Source organism: Mobula birostris, chromosome 9, assembly GCF_030028105.1.
Source record: "Mobula birostris isolate sMobBir1 chromosome 9, sMobBir1.hap1, whole genome shotgun sequence".
Lineage (NCBI taxonomy): Eukaryota > Metazoa > Chordata > Chondrichthyes > Myliobatiformes > Myliobatidae > Mobula > Mobula birostris.
Genome location: NC_092378.1, coordinates 23,775,875 through 23,803,355, shown reverse-complemented (window position 1 = coordinate 23,803,355; position 27,481 = coordinate 23,775,875). Strand labels below are relative to the sequence as shown.

The window sequence follows — 27,481 nt, the reverse complement described above, 5'->3', positions numbered from 1 at the left end:
TACAGCACATATAAGCAGATGAAGGTTCACCACCATGGCGGTAAGTGAAGTGGATTGGGGGGGGGGGGCGGAATACTCCAAGCCAAGCTGAAATGCAGAGGGATGAGGCCTCCTCTACCTAGCATCTCATTAGCTAATGTGCAGTTGCTGGAGAACAAAATTGAAGACCTGAGGGCAAGATTATAATATTGAAGGGAAATGAGAAATTGTGGTGTTCTGTGTTTTACTAATACATGGCTTATTCACAGTATACCAGATACAGCAATACAGCTTCCCGATACACAGGATTTACCAAACTGCTGATTTGAAAAAAAGCAAAAGATGGAGCTGTGTGCTTCATGATAATCTCTCTGTGGTGCTCCAATGTGACAGTTTTGACAAGCTCTTATTTCTCCAACCTTGAATACCTAATGATCAAATGCCGACCATTCTATTTACCAAGACGGTTCTCCTTCATGATTGGGACTGCAGTTTAAATACCACCATCAGTCGACTGTAATCAGGCACTTCAGATACTGCATGGTGCCATCACCAAACAAGAAACAGTTCACGCTGATGCATTTCAAATCCTAGTCGGGGATTTCAATCAGGCTTCTTTAAATAAATCTCAGCCCAATAATTAACAGCATATAACCTGTAGCACCAAAGGTCCCAACAGACTAGACACTATGATACTAAGATAAGGAATACAGGTGTCCCCCGCTTTTTGAACATTCGCTTTACGAAACCTCGCTGTTATGAAAGACCTACATTAGTTACCTGTTTTCACCAACAGAAGGTGTTTTCACTGTTACGAAAAAAGTAGCGCGTGATAAAAGGCAGAGCACGCCCCGAGCAGCCAAGCTCCTCCTCTGGAACTGCATTCTAACCGGCATTGCTTAAACACGTGAGTGTGAGCAGCCGTTAGCAAGATGAGTTCTAAGGTATCGGAAAAGCCTAAAAGAGCTCGTAAGGGTTACACTTAGCATAAAACTAGACATAATTAAGCATTTCGATCGTGGTGAACGAAGAAAGGACAAAGTGAGTTTGGCTTGTGGACATGAGGAAATCTGCAGATGCTGGAATTTCAAGCAACACACATAAAAGTTGCTGGTGAATGCAGCAGGCCAGGCAGCATCTCTAGGAAGAGGTACAGTCAACGTTTCGGGCCGAAACCCTTCCTCAGGACTAACTGAAAGAAGAGCTAGCAAGAGATTTGAAAGTGGGAGGGGGAGATCCAAAATGATAGGAGAGGACAGGAGGGGGAGGGATGGAGCCAGGAGCTGGACAGTTGATTGGCAAAAGGGATATGAGAGGATCATGGGATAGGAGGCCTAGGGAGAAAGAAAAGGGGGAGTGGGGAAGCCCAGAGGATGGGCAAGTGGTATAGTGAGAGGGACAGAGGGAGAAAAAGGAGAGAGAGAAAAAGAAAGTGTGTATATAAATAAATAACGGATGGGGTATGAGGGGGAGGTGGGGCATTAGCGGAAGTTTGAGAAGTCAATGTTCATGCCATCAGGTTGGAGGCTACCCAGACGGAATATAAGGTGTTGTTCCTCCAACCTGAGTGTGGCTTCATCTTTACGGTAGAGGAGGCTGTGGATAGACATATCAGAATGGGAATGGGATGTGGAATTAAAATGTGTGGCTACTGGGAGATCCTGTTTTCTCTGGCAGACAGGGCGTAGGTGTTCAGCAAAACGATCTCCCAGTCTGCGTCGGGTCTCGCCAATATATAGGAGGCCACATCGGGAGCACCGGACGCAGTATATCACCCCAGCTGACTCACAGGTGAAGTGTCGACTCACCTGGAAGGACTGTCTGGGGCTCTAAATGGTAGTGAGGGAGGAAGTGTAAGGACATGTGTAGCACTTGTTCCGCTTACAAGTGCCAGGAGGGAGATCGGTGGGGAGGGATGGGGGGGACAAATGGACAGCGTAGGGACCGATCCCTGTGGAAAGCCGGGGGGGGGGGGGGGGAGGGAAAGATGTGCTTAGTGGTGGGATCCCGCTGGAGGTGGCAGAAGTTACAGAGAATTATATGTTGGGCCTGGAGGCATGGTACGTGAGGACAAGGGGAACTCCTATTCCTAGTGGGGTGGTGGGAGGATGGAGTGAGAGTAGGTGTGCGTGAAATGGGGGAGATGCGTTTGAGAGCAGAGTTGATGGTGAAGGAAGGGAAGCCCCTTTCTTTAAAAAAGGAGGACATCACTGATGTCTACTATAAGCCTACTGACTCTCACAGCTATCTGGACTATTCCTCTTCTCACCCTGTCTCTTGCAAGAATGCCACCCCTTCTCACAATTCCTCCATCTCTGCCGCATCTGTTCTCAGGATGAGGCTTTTCATTCCAGGACGAAAGAATGAGCAAGGACAACAAAGAGGTGGTTGCAGGAGACAGAGCAGTGGTTACAGGATTGCTTCGAGTAAGTAGACTGGGCCATGTTCAAGGACTCATACATGGACCTGAATGCATACACGACAGTTGTCACAGAACATACAAAACAATCATTCAGAGTCTTCCCCAATCCAGAAGCCCTGGATGACCCATGTGATCTGCAGTCTGCTGAGAGCCTGATTACAGGCATTCAAGCCTGTCAACTAAGAAAGTTACAAGAGGTCCAGGTACGATCTCTGGAAGGCCATCTCATGGGTGAAGTGGCAATTCTGGACTAATCTTAGAACATAGAAGAATACAGCGCAGGAACAGGCCATTTGGCCCACAATGTTGTTCCAAACCAGCTAAAAAGCAAATCAAAAACACCCAAACACTAATCCCTCCTACCTACACCATGTCCATATCCAGCCATCTTCCTTACATCCATCTGCCATTCCAAACGTCTCTTAAAAGCCTCTAATGTATTTGCCTCTACAACCACACCAGGCAGCACTTTCCAGGCACCCATGACTCTCTGAGTAAAAAACTTACCCTCACATCCCCCTTGAATCTACCCCTTCTCACCTACTCCCTCTAAACTTGAATCAATAAATGAAACTCAACAGCTGAGGCTGCTTGAATGCTATCACCTCTTAGAAAGTGAAATCAAGCAACATAGGTAACAATAGGGCTTCACTTCCAAATGAGCTCAATGCCTTCAATGCTCATTTTGACAGTCAGAGAACGGAGGAACCATCACAAACTCCCACAGCCCCCAATGATCTGGTGATTTAAATCTCTGAGGCCAATGTGAGAGCATCCTTCAAGAAGGTGAACCCACGGAAAGCATCCATTCCAGGTGTGGTACCTGGCCGAGTACTAAAGGCCTGTGCTGATCAACTGGCTGGAGTGTTCACTAAGATCTTTAACCTCTTACTTTGGCAGACTAAGGTACCCAGCTGCTTCAAGCAGGCTTCATTTATATCGATGCCTCAAAAGAACATGGTAACTGTCTCAATGACTATCATCCAGTAGCACTTACATCAACAATGATGATGTGTTTTGAGCGGTTGATTATTAAACATCAGCTCCTGCCTGAGAAGCTCCAATGTGCCCATTATCACAACAGGTCAACAGGAGGTGCCATTTCATTGGCTCTTCACTCAACCCTGAAACATCTAGACAGCAAAGGTGCATACATCAGTATGCACTTTATTGACTATAGGGTATTCAATACTATCATCCCCTAAAACATAATCAATCAGCTTCAAGACCTCGGCCTCAATACCTCATTCTGCAATTGCATCCTCAATTTCCTCACTTGCAGATCCCAGTCAGTTCAGATTAGCAACCACATCTCCTCCACCATCTCCATCAGCACAGGTGCACCACAAGGCCGTCTTCTTAGCCTCCTGCTCCACTCGCTTTATACTTATGACTGTGTGGCAAGTACACGCCATATTTAAGTTTGCTGATTACACCACCGAATAGGCCAAATCAAAGGTGTTGACAAATGAGCATTTAGGAGAGATTGAAATTTGGCTGAGTGTTGCCACAGCAACCTCTTACTCAATGTCAGCAAGACCAAGAAGCTGATTGCTGAACTCAAGAGAAGGACACCAGAGATCTATGAGCCACTCCTCATCGGGTTATCAGAGGTGGAGAGGGTCAGGAGCCAAAAGTTCCTCTGTATTGTTATTTCAGAGGACTTGTTCTGGGCCCAACATATAAGTGCAATTACAAAGAAAGCATGGCAATACTTCTACTTCCTTAGGAGTTTGCATAGATTCAGCATGATATCTAAAACTCTGACAAACTTCTATACAGTAGATACGTGGTGGAGAGTATATTGACTGGCTGCATCACAGCTTGGTTTGGAAACACCAATGCTCTTGAATGGAAAATCCTACAAAAAGTGGTGGATACAGCCCAGTCTACCAGAGGTAAAGCCTACCCTGCCATCTACACGGAGCACTGTTGCAGGAAAGCAACATCCATTATCAGGGATCCCCCACCATCCAGGTCACGCTTTCTTCTCACTACTGCCATCAGGAAAGTGGTACAAGAGCCTCGAGACTTACACCACCAGGTACAGGAACAGTTCTTACTCCTCAGCCATCAGACTCCTGATCCAGTGGGGATTGCTTCACCCACTCCGTCACTGAACTGTTCCCGCAACTACAGACTCATTTTCAAGAACTCTTTGTCTCATTTTCTCGATATTTATTGTTTATTTACTATTATTTCTTTTTGTATGTCTACCATTTTTTGTCTTTTGCATACTGGTTGTTCACCCTGTGGTGCAGTATTTCATTAATTATATTATGGTTATTGGATTTATTGAGTATGCCTGTAAGGGTTTTATGTGTATGGTGACTCATATATACTTTGATCATAAATTTACTTTGAACTTTGAAACGTAATTACCATATGGATAAAGTCTGCTGCAGAATAGTAATTGCCAAAGCTTTAAGCAGCTGTCTTCCATGTAAAAATCATCGAAAAACTGTGGGAAATACAGACTTATAAACCATATCCTTAACACCTTCAAAGATGTATTCTTTAGATGAAAGATAGAAAATGATTTAATGATCTAAGTACATCAGATAAACTGATCAATTTATTAGTTTCCTTTGGTTCAGCTTCTGGTTTAAGCCTGGTCAAGTGTACAACTTCACATCACTTCTCACAACTTGAGGCAGCGTCGAACATTAATTGTCAATATTCTTCTTCATTCCTCATTCCTCCCCATTATCCATTCATTAGTATTTGCCCAGTGCTTATGTAACGTGGCTCACTTAACACATGTTAAGACACCAAGTCCATCAGGCGTATATCTCAAGTTGACCTGGCTTCTATTCAACACCTTTGACATTTCTTGTAAAAGTTAGACCTAAGATTTTCAAGATAATTTGCAAAAAGGATTAATTTCTTAATACATTGTATCTCATAAACGTAAGAAATTTCCCTTGAAATTTCAGTAAGCTTCAAAAGTACAGACAGGAGAAGAAGGGTGAATCGCTGACAGTGACTTCAGAATTTTAAAATTCATATAGCAAACTAACTGATCAAATGAGAATTTTAATTTAGTTTGTGCAATTATTCCTACAATTGAATTACATTTTTGAACAAACAGACAACAGTTAATGCTGCTAACCCCATCCTGCACTCTAATGTTGCCTATATGGAATGTGAGTGTGTTTTCCCACTCTCACATTCCCTGCTTTCCCATTCCCCAGGTGCTCCAGTTTGCTTCAACATACAAAAGACATGCAGGCTGTCGCGTCAATTGGTTACTGTAAGTTTCCCTAATGTAGAATCAATGGGAGATGGTTGGCAGGTGGGAGAGAATATTTCACAAGGAAATGAAAGAAGTTTAAACATCAGAACACTTCAACATATCTGCAGCTGTTGTCCAAGTTTCTCTGGCCAACATCTGGAAAACCGTAATGTATGGATGCAGCTTTTGTTTCGGTTGTCAACCACAACATTGTGAACCACAATGATCTGATGGAGTAACAACAGCTCCTGCTCAGGGCAAAGATCAACAAGAGATTGGTGTATAGATAGAAGAGAATAAAAGTAAACCTTGATCATTGTGGATGAGGAGAGCTGTAAGGGAAGAAGAAAGATGAACTTGTGGAAGTCATAGTTGGAAGACATGCTTACACTGTTGGCCCAAGGCTCCAGAGATCAGAATCAGACTCAGGTTTATTATTACAATGTATGTCATGAAATGTGTTGTTTTGTAGCAGCAATACAATGCAAGACATAAAAAAATTACTATAACTTACAATAAAAATAAATAAATAATGCGAAAGACGAATAGTGAGGTAGTATTCATGGACCATTCAGAAATCTTACACCTCACACTGGGAACATTCAGAACAATGATTCATGACAAATGAAATCCTGCAATTCTCTCCTTCACCTGTTTGTATTAACTTGGTTTTCAACATCTCTTCAACCCACTTCATTTTTACCCATTATGTCCCATCATTTTGGAAAAAAACTGATTGGAAATAATGGATAAAAATCTTGCTAATTATTCTTAATAATGAGCAAATGTGAAAGTGAAGTTAACCATTAAACTTAACTTGGCACAATGAAGAAAAGGAAAATAAACAAGATCCTCTCCCCGTAATGCAATGCCTCAGATGTGTATTAAAGGTTGATATATACACCTGTTTTAATCTCTCGGAAGGATGCCTTAATTCTGCACTGGTTTTCTAAAAGAACTAACTAATTTTGACAGCTGGATTTCACTAACATGTTGTGTGCCAAGCTCTTAAAAAAAACATTCTTCTAAGGCAGTCTCTCACAATTTAAAACGACTTGTATTCTGGGTTTGTGCCTAATGAGGTCAATGTGGAAACCTCATATTTTTGGCCAAGGCCAGTTGTCTAAAAGGTGGTGAATTCTTTCCATTAAAAATATACTGCAGTTCCCAATACCATGCTAAATATTACATCTCACCTTCAAGCTGTCCTGGGCCAGAGACTCCTAAGAGTTGCATCTTTTCGAGGAACCTTTTAAATTTTTTCCCTCTATTCACCACTAATTTCTTCCCATGATGGAGTTTGCAACAAAGTGCCTGTTTCAGCAGTGCTGCATGAAACAAGTGAACAGGCTGCTTGAGAGAGCAACTAATAAAAATGAGGCTGGAGAGATAGACGGCACATCTTCTTCACGTGCTGTACCCTTCTATGTTCTATGACTAAAGAAATATAACATAAGGAAACCAAAAAGTATTCACCAAAGGAGCATTTTTAAATTCTTAAATTGGCATGTGGCAACGTGTCAGAATAAAAAGGCCACAATTTATTGAGCAAATTGCTCATTTTAGTTTCTGACAAAAGTGGATTAGTAGCATCACATAAACTCAGATGGAAAACTGTTCTCACCATGTGTGCCAAGCATCACCCAGAAAGGCAAATATACTCAGAAAATGATACCCAATGTTATTATTGATTAAACTCAGGTTGATGGCATATCTTAGCATTATAATTTTTTTGGAAACTACAAAAAATTGAGAGGGGAGGGGAGGAAATTTATCCTTCCCCCTCCCTTCTTCCCCACTCTGCCCTTTTACTTCTCACCTGCTTATCACTTCCCTTGGGTTCCCCCCTCCTTCCTTTTCTCCTTTCCTTTCTCCTTTCCTATCAGATTCCTTCTTCTCCAGGCCTTTACCTTTCTCACCTGCCTGGCTTCACCTACCAGCTTCTAGCTAGCCTCCTTCCCCACCTGACACGTTTTTATTCTGATGCTTTCTCCTTTCCCTTCCAGTCCTGAAGAAGGGACTCGGCCTAAAATGCCAATTGTTTCATTTCCATAGATGCTACCTGACCCGTTGAGTTCCTCCAGCATTTTATGTGTGTTGCTTTGGATTTCCAACAACTGCAGACTTTCTTGTGTTAGCAATGGTATGAGATAACATTAAAGACCTAATGACTCAAATGAATCACTTGCAATACTTTCTGTTAAAAGATAAAAATATGAAGGCATATTGGCTCTAACTTCTGGATTCTGGAAAATATCTGTGGCTTTTTATAGACATTTCTCACCAGCCAAGGATCATTTCAACTGAAGATACTAACTTTTCAGCTATTGTAATTTATTTCAATATCAATGAATGTGTTTGATTTCCAACTGTTGCATTGTCTGTCTATGCCAGCGGTCCCCAACCACCAGGCCGCGGACCGGTACCGGGCCGCAAAGCGTGCGCTACCGGGCCGCGAGGAAGCGATATGATTTGGTGATAGGAGTCAGCTGCACCTTTCCTCATACCCTGTCACGCCCACTGTTGAGCCATTACGCATGTGAGGTCATTACCTGCGCGTCATCCATTTCAGCGCGGGAAGGAGATCAACTCCTCGAGCTTGCAAATGACGGCGGGCTTGAAAGTATGTTTGACATAACATCTCTGCCGGCATTCCGGATCAAAGTCAAGGCTAAAAATCCTGAGATAGCCACGAAAGCTCTGAAAACGTTGCTTCCATTTCCAACATATCTCTACAATGAATGCAACGAGAACTAAATTGCAGAATAGACTGGACACAAGGAACCCGCTTCGAGTATCGCTGTCTCCCATCACCCCTCGATAGGACCGTGTTGTTGCAGGGAAACAAGTCCACGGCTCCTGCTGATTCAGCGATACTGGTGTGTTGCAATGATTTTATACGTTCATACGGGGAAAATATGCGCTGCGTGTTTAATATCCAAACGTTACTTAAAATGTTATGATGCTGTTGACTTATATAACCATATAACAATTACAGCATAGAAATAGGCCATCTCTCCCCCTTCTAGTCCATGCCGAACGCTACTCTCACCTAGTCCCACCGACCTGCACTCAGCCCAAAACCCTCCATTCCTTTCCTGTCCAAATAGCTATCCAATTTTTCTTTAAATGATAATATCGAACCTGCCTCTACCACTTCTATTGGAAGTTCGTTCAACACTTACTTCAAGCTCCCCTGATAATTGACTTTGATAAGGAAAATATGCGCTGTGTGTTTAATATTAAATTCATTAGATAAACCCATTTAGAAAGGAAATTGAGTGTATTAGCCACTTATCACCGATATTCCGGTCGTGATTAACACCACCCCCCCGAACAGAATCCCCAAAAATGATTTGTAGAAAAAAATCGTACACGCATGCGCAAGTCACGCATGCGCGCTGGTGCCCGCGCAAGGCCTCATGGTCATAGTAGTCTTTTCGGGGTAAACCCAGCGTATTTGACTGCTACTCTTGTCCGTTGGCAACCCTACCACCACCACCCCCGGTCAGCCGGTCCGCAAGAATATTGTCAACATGAAACCGGTCCGCAGTGTGATAAAGGTTGGGGACCCCTGGTCTATGCAACACTGTTGAGGAACTATTTCCATAGTTAACAACTTCAAAGATCTGCAGCAGGTATCCTTCTAATCCCAAAACTGACTGCCCCAAGCTAAAAATCAGTTCTTGAGAAAAGAAACAGCATGAAGAAAATAAGCTGAATTTTAGGAAACCATCTGCTGTAATAAAGTAATCATATTTTATTGAATTGGCAAAGTGCAATCATTTGAAAGTATGCCATTAATGCAGTTCTACTAACTGGTTGATTCAATTTGCTTAGTTTATTGAATGCCAGAAAGCCTTTGTTATCATTAGAAGAAACTCAAATTTAATAACTATACTCTTACCAGATGACAACTTTATAGTATCAGGTTTGGGTGCTAATTCAGTAATACATGAGAAAATGAAAAGGGTTTAAGGTGTTTAAGACTTATGAAAAATATTTTGCAGCCAAGGGCAATTGCTGATATATGGATAGTTGGAATTTAAATAATTACCTAAATGGAAATACTGTCTTATGAGTCTCAATGACTAAGAATAATTTTCCCTCTTGTCACTACTCAATTATAGCATATATATATATACACATATATATACACCAGATCTCTATGGGCAACTCTGTATTAGCCAATGAGTTTGAACAATTGAAATTAAACAGTGAAGTTTTGTGTAAAGAGCCTCCAAATCCTGCATTTCAGGGAACTACCTTCCTCTGAATGGGAGACTATGCTATAGTCTCTCAGAAATTTTATTTCTTCTTTTATTTGATGGTTTCATTTACATGCTTCAAATTGGATCACTTATAGTCACATAGCAACCAAACCCAACTACTGTCACTTACAAACCATTCAATATAACATCCCACATTTGACACTTTGTGACATAGTCATTGACAATCAGCACAGATGCACCTCAAGGAAGTATACTTCGTCCATTGGTCTACTCTCTCTACATTCATGACTGTGTTTAGCCAGAGAATGCCAGAGAACACCACTATTATTGGTAAAGTATCAGATGGTGAGATAGTTCACAACAACAATCTCACTCAACATCTGCAAGACCAAGGACTTCAGTACGGACTTCAGAAAAGGGAAGACAGGAGAACACACACCAGTTATCATTGAGAGGTCAGTGGTGGAAAGGGTGAGTAGTTTTAAGGTCCTGGATGTCAAAATCTTGGAGGAGCTGTCGTGAGCCCAACATATTAATGCAATCATAAAGCAAGCACAACTACAGCTCCATTTCATTAGGAGTTTGATATATGGTATGCCACCAAACACTCTTGCAAATTTCTATAGATGTACACAAGAGAGCATTCTGACTGGTTATATCACAGCCTGGTATGGAGTATCCAATGCACAGGATCACAAAAAGCTGTGGATGGTTGTAGACTCACCTAGCTCCATCAAGAGAACAACCTTCCATCAAGGATATTTTCAAGAGGCAGTGTCTCCAGAAGGAGGCTTCCATAATCAAGGACCCTAACCATCTAAGACATTCCCTCTTCTTGTTACCAGTGGGGAGAAGGTACAGGAGCTTGAAGACACATAGTCAATAACTTAAGAGCCAGTTTTTCTCCTCCAACATCAGATTTCTGAACAACCCATAATCCTATGAATACTACTGTATGTTTTGCATATTTATTTTGTAGTTTATAATAATTTTGTAATTTTAGATCTTTGCATTGTATGGGGGCCACTAAACACCACTTCACTATAAGTCAGTGATAACAAACCTATTTTTATTCTGTTGTTTTGAGTCAATTACACAGATTGTTTTGAACATATTTTACAAAATCTGTGGCTACATTGAGCATATCTGCATTCCAGGTAGTGACCTATGTAACTGCTAAGCTCAATTTCTTCGTAATTTACTGAGCTAGAAGCATGATATGAGTTAATTTCTGTGAGAAGTGTACAGAAAATAGATATTTTACCAGATAAAAATGTGCTAGCAATTCATCCTTTTCAAAAACTAAATCCCATTCCAACAATCAATTTTTTAAAAAATGACTCAGAAAATTGTTAGCAATTAAGTCAGTAAGTAGAAAATATAATTCCTTGGGTCCAGGAGAATACTTTATATTTTGTTCTTGCCCAGAAGGAAAGCATACAATGTAACAGCTAAATCTGACTTCTGTTAACAGCTGTTAGTATATTCCATTCTACATAAAACTTGAATAACGGTTTATCTGTGCACAATTCATATTAATCATAGAACGAATATTTTTATTGAGAGGATCAAGGATTAGATTGCTTCACTATTATTCTGAAGTGACCTCCAGGCAGCACACTGTTAATTTTGCCAGTTAATTGCAAAAATACAACACTTGTGATTCAAATTTCTAATATTACTATTACAACTGGCTCAGTGCAAAATTGATGCAAGCTATGCTATTTCCACCAGTTGCCACTAAATATGATGAAAACTTCAGGTAAGTGTAATCAGGTCTAGTGAATTTAAAATGAAGACAAAACAACTTTCTCTGGCAGTTTTGTGTGTTTAGCCTCACCATCAGAATCAAATAGCATTGGAGATTTTAATATTTTAAAATGCTGTGTTATATTTATTCTTTGTTTTCTTTTCTTCTCCTCTTCAATCCAAAATCTTTATTTTGTTTTTTAACACTTGATTGTGACTCATGATTTCAGTTGAGTATTCTTCAATTTGGCACGTACATTACATATTCCTTGAATGACTTACCTAGTGAAAACACGTCACAGTTCAGAAGCTAATAAAAATTTTGTAACAACTTAAAGAATGGCAAACGTCACTTCTTTGCAACTATTGATACAATCTGAACCTATACTCCTTTTGAATAATAGCATTGACAAATTACAAGATTAATTCTAACCACCAAGAACTCACATTATGAGAAAAACCCCAAGTAATCTGGGTTTGTTTTGTTCTGAGAACACGGCTTGCATAGTTCCACAAATGAAGTTTATTTGTTTACGAATAGTTTATCAAATTGATAAAGGCAAATTGTTTCTACAGTGAAATGTTCAAAAGCCAGAAGACAGAACATAAGGTACATAAAGCTTTTTTGTCTCAAAAAGGCAGCAGAACAAATACTGAAGAAGCCTTTTAAAGGATGTGTCATGGTTGAATAGAAGAGATAAAGAGCAATTCTTCAAAAGAGAAATATTGAAAGGTCTTGTGAGATACTGGGAAGACAAAGTTCAATTATGAAATTAAACGGTGTTGAATTGTACTGAATGTATTTTTCACTTGCTTTTTTTAAACTTGATAAATTTACAGAACTATTAAAATCTGTGCTCTTCCACAATTCACATCTGTGGATCTGAATTAATACACCATGGTTATCACAAATTTTAGTAAAACAGTTGTGGACGTGTGTGTCCCCACAAAATCATTCAGAATCTTCCCCAACCAGAAGCCTTGGATGAACCATGCGATCCGCAATCTGCTAAGGGCCAGATCAGAGGCATTCAAGTCCGGTGACCAAGAATGTTACAGAAGGTCCAGGTACGATCTCCAGAAAGTCATCTCACGTGCTAAGTGGCAATTCCGGACTAAACTTCAATCAACAAAGGATGCTTAGCATCTGTAGCAAGGCTTGAACGCTATCGCCTCTTAGAAAGTTAAAATCAAGCAACATAGATGACAACACAGCTTCGTTTCTAGAGAAGGTCAATGCTTTCTATGCTCCCTCTGATGTCAAAACATGGAGGAACAATCACAAACTCCCAAGCTCCAATGATCCTGTGATTTCAGTCTCTGAGGCAGACATGCAAGCAGCGTTCAGGGGGGTGAGCCTACAAAAAGCATCGTGTCCAAACAAGATACCTTGTCAAGCACTAAAGACCTTTGCTGAACAACTGGCAGCAGTATTCATTGATATCTTTAACATCTCACTTCAGCAGTCTGAGGTACCCACCTGCTTCAAGCAGACCTCACTTATATTGGTACCTCAGAAAAATGTTGTAACCTGTCTCAGTGACTATTGTCCAGTAGCACTTATATCCACAATGATGAAGTGTTTTGAGAGGTTGGTGATGAAACATATTAACTCCTGCCTGAGAAGCAACTTGAATCCACTCCATTTTGCTGATCAACAGGTCCACAGCAGAGGACATCTTATTGGGTCCTCATCCAACCCTGGAATACCTGAACAGCAAAGAGGCATATATCAGGATGCTCCTCATCAACTACAGCTCAGCATTCAATACAATCATCCCCTCAAAACTAATCAATAAGCTTCAAGACCTGGGCCTCAGTGCCTCCATGTGCAATAGAATCCTCAATTTCCTCACTTGCAGACCCCAGTCAGTTTGGATTGGCAACAACATCTCCTCCACAATCTCCATCAGCACAAGTGCCCCACAAGGCTGTATGTTTAGACCCTGCTCTATTCACTTTACACCTATGTCTGTGTGGCTGAGCAAATTTGCTAATGACACCACTGTCATAGGCCAAATCAGAGGTGGTTAGCATATAGAAGGGGGACTGAAAATCTGGCTGAGTGGTACCACAATAACAACTGCTCATGGTCAGCGAAACAAAGAAGCTGATTATTAACTTCAAGAGGAAATCAGAAGTCCATGAGCCACTTCACACTGGGGGATCAGAGGTGGAGAGGTTCAGCAACTATAAATTCCTCAGTGTCATCATCTTGGAGGACCTGTCCTGGGCCCAACACATAAGTGGAATTATGAAGAAAGCACAGCAGCACCCCTACTTCCTTAGGAGATTGTGAAGATTTGGCATGACATCTCAAACTTTGACAAACTTCTAGAAAGGTGTGGTGGAAAGCATATTGACTAGCTGCAACACATTGGAAACACCAATGCCCTTGAAAAGAAAATCCAACAAAAAGTAGTGGACACAGCCCAGTCCATAATGGGTGAAGCCCACCCCACCTTTGAGCACATCTATATGTAGCATTGTCGCAGTAAGACAGTATCCAGCATTAAGAACCTCTACCACCTAGGTCATGCTCTGTTCTTGCTGCTGCTAACAGGAAGAAGGTACAGGAGCCACAGGACTCAGACCATCGGAGTGAGGAACAATTATTAACCCACAGCAATCAGGCTCTTGGACAAACTTCACTCAGCTTCACATGCCCAATCTCTTAAATGTTCCCACAACCTATGCACTCACTTTCAAGGACTCTTCATCTCATGTTCTTGATATTTATTGCTTATTTATTATTATTTCTTCCTTTTTTGTAGTTACAGTTTGTTGTCTTTGCCACACTTGTTGATCACCAAGTTGGTGTGGTCTTTCACTGATTCTATTATGGATTTATTGAGTATGCCGTCGAGTAAATGAAGCTCAGGGTTGCATATGGTGACATATACCGATTTTGATTAAAAATACACTTGGAACTTTTTATATATTTTGAACAAAGTTTAAATAAGTTTCTTGATAACTTAAATTATAATACTTGGTTAATGAAATATACTGTAAACAGATTTATTTAAATACGCATTTTGACAATACTAGCTACAACAAATATGTATGAGTTCTACGCCCTTCTATTCTGTACTCTATGTTTTGAGCTCCAGAGCTTCTGAAATCACCAGGAAAGCATGAAGAAATGGACAGATGGTCTCTTGCTTATGAATGGAGATAAATATCAGAGGACTAGTCATCCAGGGTCTGCCTCCACAACTCACAGAGCTGAAGAGTAATAAAGCATGGAAACAGCCCTTCAGCTCAGCTCATCCATGTCTAACTAAGATATTCATCCAAGATAATCCCACTTGTACATGCTTGGTTCATATCACTACAAAACTTTCCTATCCATACACCTGTCCACATAACCTTTAGCTATTGATTTTGTACCCACCCAACTTCTAGCAGCGTATTCCATACACTCATATCCTCTAGTTTTTTACTCCCTTTCCCCGGGAAAACAGCATGATATTATACACTCCTATAAGGTCACCCCTTCATCTCCTACACTCCACAAAATAAGGTGTTACCCTGCTTAACCTTTTCCTATAACTCAGTTCTGTCAACATTTTCATAAATCTTCTTTGCACTCGTTGTAGCTTAATAACATATTTCATTAATAGTGCAAACAAAACTAGAAAGAAACCATAGAAAGACTACAGCACAGAAACAGGCCTTTTGGCCCTTCTTGGCTGTGCCAAACCATTTTCTGCCTAGTCCCACTGACCTGCACATGGACCATATCTCTCCATACACCTCCCATCCATGTATCTGTCCAATTTATTCTTAAATGTTAAAAGAGAACCCGCATTTACCACCTCGTCTGGCAGCTCATCCCATACTCCCATCACTCTCTGTGTGAAGAAGCCCCTACTAATGTTCCCTTAACCCATGTCCCCCTCACCCTTAACCCATGTCCTCTGGTTTTTTTCTCCCCTTGCCTCAGTGGAAAAATCATAATTTTATATACCTCTATCAAATCTCCCCTCATTCTTCTACGCTCCAGGGAATAAAGTCCTAACCTATTCAACCTTTCTCTGTAACTGAGCTTCTCAAGTCCCGGCAACATCCTTGTAAACCTTCTCTGCACTCTTTCAACCTTATTTATATCCTTCTTGTAATTTGGTGACCAAAACTGAACACAATACTCCAGATTCGGCCTCACCAATGCCTTATACAACCTCATTACAACATTCCAGCTCGTATACTCAATACTTTGATTAATAAAGGCCAATGTACCAAAAGCTCTCTTTACGACCCTATCTACCTGCGACGCCACTTTTAGGGAATTTTGTACCTGTATTCCCAGATCCCTCTGTTCTACTGCACTCCTCAGTGCCTTACCATTAACCCTGTATGTTCTACCTTGGTTTGTCCTTCCAACGTGCAATACCTCACACTTGCCTGTATTAAACTCCACCTGCCATTTTTCAGCCCATTTTTCCAGCTGGTCCAAGTCCCTCTGCAGGCTCTGAAAACCTTCCTCACTGTCTACTACACCTCCAATCTTTGTATCATTAGCAAATTTGCTGATCCAATTTACCACATTATCATCCAGATCATTGATATAGATGACAAATAACAATGGACCCAGCACTGATCCCTGTGGCACACCACCAGTCACAGGCCTCCACTCGGAGAAGCAATTCTCTACTACCACGCTTTGGAGTCTTCCATTGAGCCAATGTCTAATCCAATTTACCACCTCTCCACGTATACATACCGACTGAATTTTCCTAACTAACCTCTCATGCGGGACCTTGTCAAAGGCCTTATTGAAGTCCATGTAGACAATATCCACTGCCTTCTCTTCATCCACTTTCCTGGTAACCTCCTCGAAAAACTCCAATAGATTGGTCAAACATGACCTACCATGCACAAAGCCATGTTGACTCTCCCTAATAAGACCCTGTCTATCCAAATGCTTGTAGATTCTGTCTCTTAGTACTCCCTCCAATAACTTACCTACTACCGACGTTAAACTTACCGGCCTATAATTTTCCGGATTACTTTTCGATCCTTTTTTAAACAACGGAACAACATCAGCCACTCTCCAATCCTCCGGCACCTCACCTGTAGACAGCGACATTTTAAGTATTTCTGCCAGGGCCCCTGCAATTTCAACACTAGTCTCCTTCAAGGTCCAAGGGGACACCCTGTCAGGTCCCGGGGATTTATCCACTTTAATTTTCCTCAAGACAGCAAGCACCTCCTCCTTTTCAATCTGTACAGTTTCCATGATCTCACTACTCGTTTCCCTTAATTCCATAGACTTCATGCCAGTTTCCTCAGTAAATACAGACACAAAAAACCTATTTAAGATCTCCCCCATTTCCTTTGGTTCCGCACATAGCCGACCACTCTGATCTTCAAGAGGACCAATTTTATCCCTTACAATCCTTTTGCTCTTAATATACCTGTAAAAGCTCTTTGGATTATCCTTCACTTTGACTGCCAAGGCAACCTCATGTCTTCTTTTAGCCCTCCTGATTTCTTTCTTAAGTATTTTCTTGCACTTCTTATACTCCTCAAGCACCTTATTTACTCCCTGTTTCCTATACATGTCATACAACTCCCTCTCTTCTTTATCAGAGTTGCAATATCCCTTGAGAACCAAGGTTCCTTATTCCTATTCAATTTGCCTTTAATCCTGACAGGAACATACAAACTCTGCACTCTCAAAATTTCTCCTTTGAAGGCTTCCCACCTACCGATCACATCTTTGCCAGAGAACAACCTGTCCCAATCCACGCTTTTTAGATCCTTTCTCATTTCTTCAAATTTGGCCTTCTTCCAGTTCAGAACCTCAACCCTAGGACCAGATCTATCCTTGTCCATGATCAAGTTGAAACTAATGGTGTTATGATCACTGGAACCAAAGTGCTCCCCTACACAGACTTCCGTCACTTGTCCTAACTCGTTTCCTAACAGGAGATCCAATATTGCATCCCCTCTGGTTGGTCCCTCTACATATTGATTTAGAAAACTTTCCTGAACACATTTTACAAACTCTAAATCATCTAGACCCCTAACAGTATGGGAGTCCCAATCAATATATGTAAAATTAAAATCCCCTACCACCACAACTTTATGTTTCCTGCAGTTGCCTGCTACCTCTCTGCAGATTTGCTCTTCCAAGTCTTGTTGACTATTGGGTGGTCTGTAATACAATCCCACTAATGTGGCCATACCTTTCCTGTTTCTCAGCTCCACTCATAAGGACTCAGTAGACAAGCCCTCTCAACTGTCCTGCCTGAGCACTGCTGTAATATTTTCCCTAACAAGCAATGGTACTCCCCCACCTTTCATTCCTCTGCCTTGATAGAACTGTATAGAATACTCCATGTATAGCCTTGCCAAAGTCTTGTACAACTGCAACAAAACATCTCAACTTCTATTTTCAATGCCATGACTGTTGAAGGCCAGCGCATCAAACGCCTTCTTCACCACACACACTGACGTGACTTTCAGGGAATTATGTACGAAGTCCCTCTGTTCCACAATACTCCCAGGGCTACAAAGAGTGCAGGGAAATGACATAAGATAAGAAATTTTAACAAAAGTAAAGTAGGGCAGCAATGTGCTCAATACACAATGACTGTCATAGCATAGATGTGTTTTTAAATGAATATATTCAATAAGCATAGTTGCTGGTATATGATGTTACAAGTCACAAGTCAGAAATCACAGTGGGAGAATGTCTCAATAGGCAACGTTAAGATTGAATACACATTCAGGACTGAGTTTTTAGCTTCTACCAAATACTGATTTCTTACGCAACTTGCTTATAGTTTATATGGAAAATTGGCAGAACTTTAAAAGTTTATTCTGAAACATCAATAAGAGTTATAGGATTTTATATAATTGCAATAAAATGTTAACAGAATAGCTATAAACCAGTAGGTCTGTTGACAACAACATCTTAACAGGTTAGGTTGAAACAGAAAAAAAAAACTCTACAAATTTCGTACTGCATCCAAACATCTGAAGTCCAATTCTATTCTTCAATCAATGTAATACAGATTTCACAGATCTGCCATGCCAGAAAATAAAAAGGGGTTCCAACCTACTTGTTGAAAGGGAAAGCTATTGAGAATTTATTGCAGTATTCATAATATTATGATAGAAATTAAGAATACGTTATTGGCATGAACCCCAGAAGGAAGTCTACCCCAAGCAGAGCACACTAGTGATACAATCACAGGGTATCCTGAAGTAGCTCCATTGTAAATATTAGCAAATATGGTGTCAAATGAACAAAGAGAATTTCAGAGTCACTCAAATATTTGGACTGCAAATTCTCCAGCCTAAAGTACAGTACTGTAAAACTGGATGGAATCAGGACAGTTGTAGTTCAATCTGAAGATACAATACTGCTATTCAAAAATGGAAACTAATCTGATATATTCTCTCACAGAAATACCTAAGGGATACAGTCGAGCTATTCTGGGTTAGACATCCTTTCCTCCCTTATAGAATGGCTGCTGTTTCTCCATAAAAGCTCCAAGCATGCACTACAACTTCTGAGTAGAGAAAATTATGTCAATACTATCAATTTGTCAATAACACTGACATAAAGATAATTGATTCTAAATACAGTTTTCTAAAGAAAAGTAAAAAAGTTACAGGTTGTTTTCATTGCAAGCAAGACTACACCCTAGAGGGAATATTACCAACTACATGTTGTTAGGCCTACTTCAAAAACTTTTGTTTTTATTTGCTGTCCTCCAGTGCTAATATATAACATAATTATGCATATTGAATGAGAGCTCATAATTTCCTAAATAATATCTCCTGCCTCCTGTCCCATACCCCCATACAACTTCCTAAATTTATCCAAGAGGAATGTGTGGGCCTGCTATTTCTTCGAAAAATATGAAAACTCAAAAGGGTTGTACTTATCCAAATATGGAGTGATGACACAAGGTACAAAAAGATCAGTAAAATTTGAATCAACACAGGCAGATATGATGAGCAAAATGAATAGATATTAATAACAATTCTTTCTTTCTCTACCTTCTACACAGATAACAGAGGAAAGGATTAAAACTGTCACTCATCTGCAAATGTCGGAAGGAGTATTAAACTAGAAGTGATTGAATAAATTCTCAGAGGTTGACATTTGGGTGAAAATTGTTCAAAAAGGCAAAATATATCAAGCTAAATCATAGAACAAGAAAATAAGTTCATGTGCGAAATATAAATTGATTAAATTTGGGAATGTATCAAGAGACATTTTAATATACTGTACATGATGTTACATCAAAGATCTAAAAATGTTATTATGGAATCATTGAACAATAGGGCAAAATGTTCAGATAGAAGAAACTCATACATGTTGCTCTTATGTTCAAAGTTCAAAGTAAATTTATAATCGAAGTACATTCATGTCACCATACAATCAAGAGATTCATCTTCTTGCAGGCAATCACAGTAAATACTAGAAACAAAATAGAATCAATGAAATACCACACCCTACAGGACAGATGATGTGTTAAAAAAAAATGGAAATACAAAAAGAGAAAAATAATAATAATAAATAAAAGAGCAATAAATATTGACAACATGAGATAAAGAGTCCTTGAAGGCGTCCATAGGTTGTGGAAACAGCTCAGTAATAGGGTAAGTGAAGTTGAGTGAAGTTATCCACTCTGGCTCAAGAGCCTGATGGTTGAGGGATAATAATTGTTCCTATATTTGGTGGTGCAGGCCCTGAGGCTCCTGTACCTTCTTCCTGATAGCAGCATGAGAAGACAGGATGGAGTGGATGGTAGAGGTCTTTAATGATAGATGCTGCTTTCCTGCAACAGTGCTTAGTATAGATGTGCTCAGTGGTGGGGAGGGCTCTACCAGTGATGGACTGGGCCGTTTCCACTACTTTTTGTAGGATCTTCCATACCAGCCATGATTCAACTAGTCATTATACTTTCCCCCACACATCTATAAAAGTTTGTCAATGTTTCAGTTGACAGATCTACGCAAACTTCTAAGAAAGCTGTTGGCGTACCTTCTTTATCATGGCTGGACCCAGGACAGGTGCTCTGAAATGATAATATTGAGGAATTTAAAGTTGCTGACCCTCTCCACTTCTGATCCCCTGATGAGGATTGGCTCATGGACCTCTGGTTTCCTCCTCCTGAAGCCAATAATCATCTCCTTGAGCTTGCTGACATTGAGTGAGTAGTGGTTGCTGTGGCACCACCCAGGTAAATTTAAATTTTCTTACTCAGGAAGAGAAGATGGCGGCGCGATGCAGCTCGCAGCGACCACTCCGGTGGTGATGTCTGTTATTTGTCAAGTAGGGTGCCATGCAAAATCCTGATTTGATAGAGACGGACGTGAAAACATGGAGGAACATCTGGAGAAACTTCTGAAATGCCTGCTTCACTGCTGCTGCTACCGTGTGGTCCGGAATCTCCAGAGAAGGCTTTGCTTGTTGCTCGGCGGCCGGGGCGGGGTTGAAGTGCTCGGCAGAGGATGGTGCTCGGAGAGGCTGTATCGGATGGGCTGGTCAGAGGCTCGAAGTTTTCGGACGGACTCAGAGTCGGCTGTGGTCGGGTGCTTCCAATGCATCGGCAAGCTGGCAGTGCTTGGAGGTTCATGGCAGGGAGAGTTTCTCCCTTCTGCCGCCTGCGTTAGATGATGAGTCGATCGGGACTTTGAGAATTTTTTTTTACCGTGCCTATGGTCTGCTCTTTATCAAATTATGGTATTGCTTTGCATTGTTGTAATTGTATGTTAAAATTATGTGGTTCTGTCAGTTTTAGTCTTGGTTTGTCCTTTTTTTTGTGATATCATTCTGGAGGAACATTGTATCATTTTTTAATGCATGCATTTCTAAATGACAATAAATGAGGACTGAGTCTCCTCATAATTTAATACTCCTTCATCTAGTCTTGTACAACCTTACAAAGTTCATCTAGTTCAGATTTGAAAGCAATCATTGCTTATCAAATGCTTTGTGGCTGCTAGATAAATAGGTAGTTGTTATACAGCATACAGAGATCCAATTGAAATCATGTATAGCAAAATCAAGTAAAAAAAACTTTAATTTACATTTACACAAACTTCTTTTCCCAGTTTCTTATCGTCATACTCTGTCCCAGTTAAGTCAACAAATCGGCTGACTTTATTGTGAACCGCAATGGATTCACCAAGCACTGCTAACACAGAAGTACAGTGACCACCTTGCATGCTGCACTTTCAAAACTCCCTCAGTGACTCAGAGAGGGAGCGGGTACTAGGACACCACAAGTGTCCTAGTAAATCTTTCTCCTATCATAATAATATTAAGCATTCAATGAATATAACTTTTGTTCAAAAAAACCTGCATCAGAAAATATCTCATCAAAAAGCATATTTTAAACTACAACAACAAGTTTTTATTTTACTTCCTTAAAACTATATTATTTAATCAGCTATACAGTGCCATCCTGTGGATAATTAAAGACTTACATTTTCACATGAGAATTCACATTACTACAAATACAAATGTTCTTCTTACCCAAAAATGGAGGAAATTTACCCTGAATTAGATTCACTACATAGAAATATAAATCGATATAATCATCTCCAAATGGAGTACATCATCTGAGAAGAAAATTAAATTTAGTATAAAGATGATAAAAGAAACACACCTTTTCTCTAAATTGAAGTTTTAAAGAGATTTAATTCTTTTCACATCGCCACTTTATATGAGAAGGCGTCACTATACATCATGAAAATTTAACTTCGGAAATTAACAGTTATGTCAATAATGCAAGGATGACAGATTCAGTCAGAAGAATATTTTCCCACCATGTTATAGGTGTATTGTAGGTTCCCACCATGTTATAGGTGTATTGTAGGTTTTACAATATTTGTATTTCAGAAGACAGACCCATTGAAAAGAAATGCAATCAAATTCAATTCAGTAAGAGCCCTTTCCCACAATTATGTCCTGTCGCTCACCATTCTCTTCCACTAAGAATATGACCCACATCATGAGGTTCCAACTTTAAGTCACACCTTTCACAATTTAAAACACAACTTACTCTTCCCTCTCAGCATTCTTGATGGAAAATTGCCTCCACAACAGTTAAGCTCAATATTCCATCTCCACCAATACCCACACACTTTTTCATGGCACCTTTCCATCCATCCACAGGTGTAACACCTGCCCTTTCCTGTCTGTTATCCAGGGACTTTAAAACTCCTTCCAGGTGAAGCAACAATTAATTTGTCATCTTCCAATATAATAACATGATCTCTACACTGGAGAAGCAGAATGCAGATTTACAGAATACTTCTAGTCTGTTCACAGGGATGACTATGTGCCACTGTCCACTCTCCTCCAACATCTCCATCCCTGGCCTCCTACACCAATCCAACAAAGTTTAACATGGGCTGGAGGAACTGCACATCTTTTGACCTGAAAAACTGCAGACTTCAGTTTTTTTTTGGGATGGTTTTTCAGATATATAATATCCCACCCTCCCTCCCTCTCCCTCATCCTCACACAGCCATCGCCACCACCATTACTTGCATCACAAGGGGCCATCCCCTCCTCACTGCTTTTTATTCCTTGCTGCTTCCAACTCCCCCACTTTTTTGGCAACTTAAATCTAGTTTTATTTCTAACTCTTCCCCAGTTCTGACACAGGGTCATCAAGCTGAAATGTTAATTCTGTTGCTTGACCTGTTGAGGACTTCGAAGATTTTTTCATTATATTTCAAAATAACCCTTTTCAAAATGACACAAAAATTGAAACATTTTGTATGATTATCATGCAAAATCCCCTTCTTGATTTCAGAGGATTAGGAAAAAAGGGCATAACTAGGGAGAGGGTAGGACTACTCAATGATAAAGGGGAGAGAATATTTGTTTGGACACAGAGGATGTGGGCAAGGTCCCTAAATAAGTACTTTATATCAGTATTTACCCAGGAGGAGTAGTAGGGAGATCCATTCCGAGAGTAGTAATAATCTAGGACATTTCAAGGTAAAGGAAGACGTAGTGCTGAGTCTCTTAAAGAGCATTAAGGTCGATACATCCCCAGGGTCTTATGGGCTATACCCTAGGTTACTGTGAGAGACAACAGGAGAGACTGTTGGGGCCTTGACCAACAAATTTGAGTCCTCTCTAGCCACAGGCAAGGTCCCAGAGGACTGGTGAGGAGCTAATGTTGCTCCATTATTCAAGAAAGGAACCAGGTATTATCCTGGAAACTATTGACTAGTGAGAATAACGTCAGTGGTAGAGAAGTTACTGGAGAGAATTCTTTGGGATAGGATTTATGAGCATTTGGAAAACCATGGCCTAATTAGGAAAAGCCAGTGTGGCTTTGTGTGAGGCAAGTCTTCTCTTCCTAACTTGAGTGAGTTTTTTGATGACTTGATGAGGGTGATGTATGAAGGTAGAACTGTGATTGTTTACATGGATTTTAGTAAGACATTTGACAATGTCCCTCTTGGGAGGCTCATCCAAAAGATCAAGATGCAAGGAATCAATGGTGTATTGGCTGTTTGGACTCAGAAATGGCTTACCCATAGAAGACAGAGGGTGGGGCCAAAAGGATTTATTTTAGCTGGGGGCCTATGATTAGTGGTGTTCTGCAGGGATCTGTACTGGAATCTCTGCTGTTTGTGTTGTATATAAATGACCAGGATGAAAAAGTAGATGGGTGGGCTAGTAAGTTTGCAGATGATACAAAGGTTGGTGGTGCTGTAGATAGCATAGATGACTGGCAAATAATTCAGCAGAACACAGATCAGTTGCAAATATTGGTGGAGAAATGACAGATTAAGTTTAACCCAGTCAAATGTGAAGAGCTGCACCTTGATAGATCAAATGTAAAGAGACAGTACACTGTCAACAGCAAGACCCTTATCAGTGTTGATGAGCAGAAGGATCTTGGGGTCCAAGTTCACAGCTCCCTGAAAGTGGCCACACAGGTTGATAGGGTGATTAAAAAGGCATATGGCATGCTTGCCTTTATTGCTCAAGGCAGAGAGTTCAAAAGTCAGGAAGCTATATTACAGCTTTACAAAACTCCAGTTAGGCTGCATCTGGAGTATAGTATACAGTTCCAGTCACCCCGTTATAGGAAGGATGTCGAAACTTTGGACAGGCTACAGAAGAGGTTTCCTCGGATGCTGACTAGGATTAGAATACAAGTGCTATAATGAGAGACTGGACAAACTTGGATTGTTTTCTCTGGAGTGGCGGAGGCTGAGGGGAGATCTGACAGAGGTTCATAAGTTTATGAAAGTTATAGATAGAGTAGACAGACAGCATCATTTTCTCCCCCAGGCTTGAAAGCTCTAATACCAGAGAGCATTCATTTAAAGTGAGAGGAGGTAATTTTAAAGGAACTATGAGGGGCAACTTTTTTTTAAAACATACCGTGTTAGCTGCCTGGACTGTGCTGCCTGGAGTGGTGGCAGAGGCAGATAAATTAGGGACTTTAAAGAAATGTTTAGACAGGCACATTAATGTGAGGAAAATGGAAGGATATGGATATTGTGTAGGCATAAGAGATTATGCCCTTTGATTATTTGATTACTTGGCCATTTGATAACTAACTTATTTGGTTTGTTACAACATTGTGAGCCAAAAAGCCTGTTTCTGTGTTGTACTGTTCCATGTTCTGATTCTTAGATGCGCTTGCCACTATATTAACTTCGTTTCACTCTGAAAGTAGATACATATTGTTTTGCTTTGATGCATTAAGCACTGCTTTATTTGGCACAATTTTGACTTCCAAGATGCAATGGACCAAAACTTGCTGAGAAATCTATTGTCAGATACCTCAAACTTGCTGTGTGTGTTCCACCAGCAATTTTGCAGTTGTTCTCTGCCACTGGTGTCCAGCAATGGAGAATCTCCCAGCAATTATGATATAGAATCTATTCCTGCCAACTTTCAGGATCCATGAGTTCATTAATTTGAAAGGAGACTTGGAAGCAAGAATAGCAGTTAGCTTAATTCTGTGCTGATTGAACATTTTAATTAAAGTGATTATATTTGGCGTTTGTGACTACTTTTATGTATATTTGATTTTTAGGATTTTTTTGCGCTACTTATTTAACTTTTTTATATATACTGATACACACACACTCTCTCTCTCTCTCTCTCTCTCACTGCAATTCAGTTTTTTTCTATATTATCATGTATTGCATTGTACTGCTGCCGCAAAGTTAACAAATTTCACGACACATGCTGGTAATATTAAACTTGATTCTGATTCAAAGACATCCAAATACTAGGGTCATTCACAGCACAGCGAGCAACAGCTTTGACAGACAGAAAAGCAAGCTCAACTGTCAAATATTTTCTCAGCTGTGAACTTGAATGTGAATATGTGAATTTTGTCCAACCACCTTTTGTGATTGTCAACTCAGGCCCCAGAACCAAGCAGTGCCTTACCAAATGAAATGTGGATACTCTCAGCCAGATGGTCATCCTCATGGATACAGACAAAACAATACAGCACAGCTGCATATCTTAATGCTAAAGTGAATCAAGTTTTGGGTTTTCTCATTTCATGGGCCTCATACCTTTACTCTTAGCTACAACTTTCATACATGGTGTGTCCAATACAGCAGATAATATAAAAACATAACATTTAGTAAAATTAAATCTAAATATATTTATGGTTATCTTTTCCTGATTAGGAGCAATTAAAGATGATGTGTTATTATGGAGGTAAACAACTAAGATGTTTTCAAACACAATTTTCGATCCAAAGAGTTTCTGCAGAAAGTGAACTATAAATATTGTACCTCTTTGCACCCACTTGCAAATAGTTTGAGTACTTTTTTGAAAACCAAACATGTTTCTGATTGCCTGGTTGCAATTTTCACTGGAATCAAAGACTTAAATACACAATTATTAACCAGTGTGGCTAATGTCAAATTAACCTGGTGAATTTGATACAATTGTTGTTGATGGAAATCCCCAATATTTAAGACAACTTCTAAACATGTAAGGACATTTAGTTTTCTAAAAGATAAATCAAGTTCTTGAATCATATCACCATACACGAATAATGTTCTACAAATAATCAAGTAATGAGTCTGAGGCAATAATCTGCACCGCTGGCAATCCCAAAGAAAAACAAAATGCCAGAAGATCTGACACAGTTGTGGTAGTATAAACAGAATTATCATTTCAAGCCAATAATCGAATCACCAGAATTGGATTTTACCACATTTAGTAATATTGGTTAAGATCGAAATGATGGCTAGATGGCTCAAAACAATTTGCTTTCTCTAACTGAAGTCTTGGCTCTTCAACATTGATCACATTGAGGTTCAAACGCATATTTTGAATGTAGGCAAAAAAAAAAAAATTCAACCAAGTCAATAAGGTACATGATAGCTGCTTTAGACATATAAATGTCAGAACAACTTGCATTAGCAGTTTGCAACAGAAGTCTGGTCAGCCATGAAGAACAGAGCAACTTTTATTGATTTTATAATTACAAGTAATACTTCAATGTGGAGGGCTAATCTTGTTGTTGCTGAATATATCTGACACACACAGAATTTAATTTAAAAACGTAAAACTCAATTGTTTACATAATGCCCTTCAAAAATGCAACACCACAAAAGAAAATAAAATTAATTTGTACACTTTCATAATTGTTTTGTTCTCAAGGAAAATCTACTAAAAAAGCTAAAAACTACTGTTGCACAGGTAAACATAGACTTGTGTTTGTGTAATCTATCATTTTCCTAACAGTAAGATATTTTCTAGTGAGGCACAAAAAGCAGTACGCTAAACAAAAACTAATCACAAAATAAAAAAAGACTAAATGGTTCTGTCTCTTTCAAAATCATCATCTAGTTAGGAAAACATGTATAACTAGATGTGTTACTCAC

General features: G+C 40.0%; 1 protein-coding gene across 3 annotated transcripts in view; it reads right to left on the bottom strand.

Moving 5' to 3' along the window:
* The window catches only part of immp2l (inner mitochondrial membrane peptidase subunit 2), a 568,918-nt gene that overhangs the window by 526,184 nt on the left and 15,253 nt on the right, over positions 1-27,481 (bottom strand). The gene's annotated exons all lie outside the window — the stretch shown is intronic.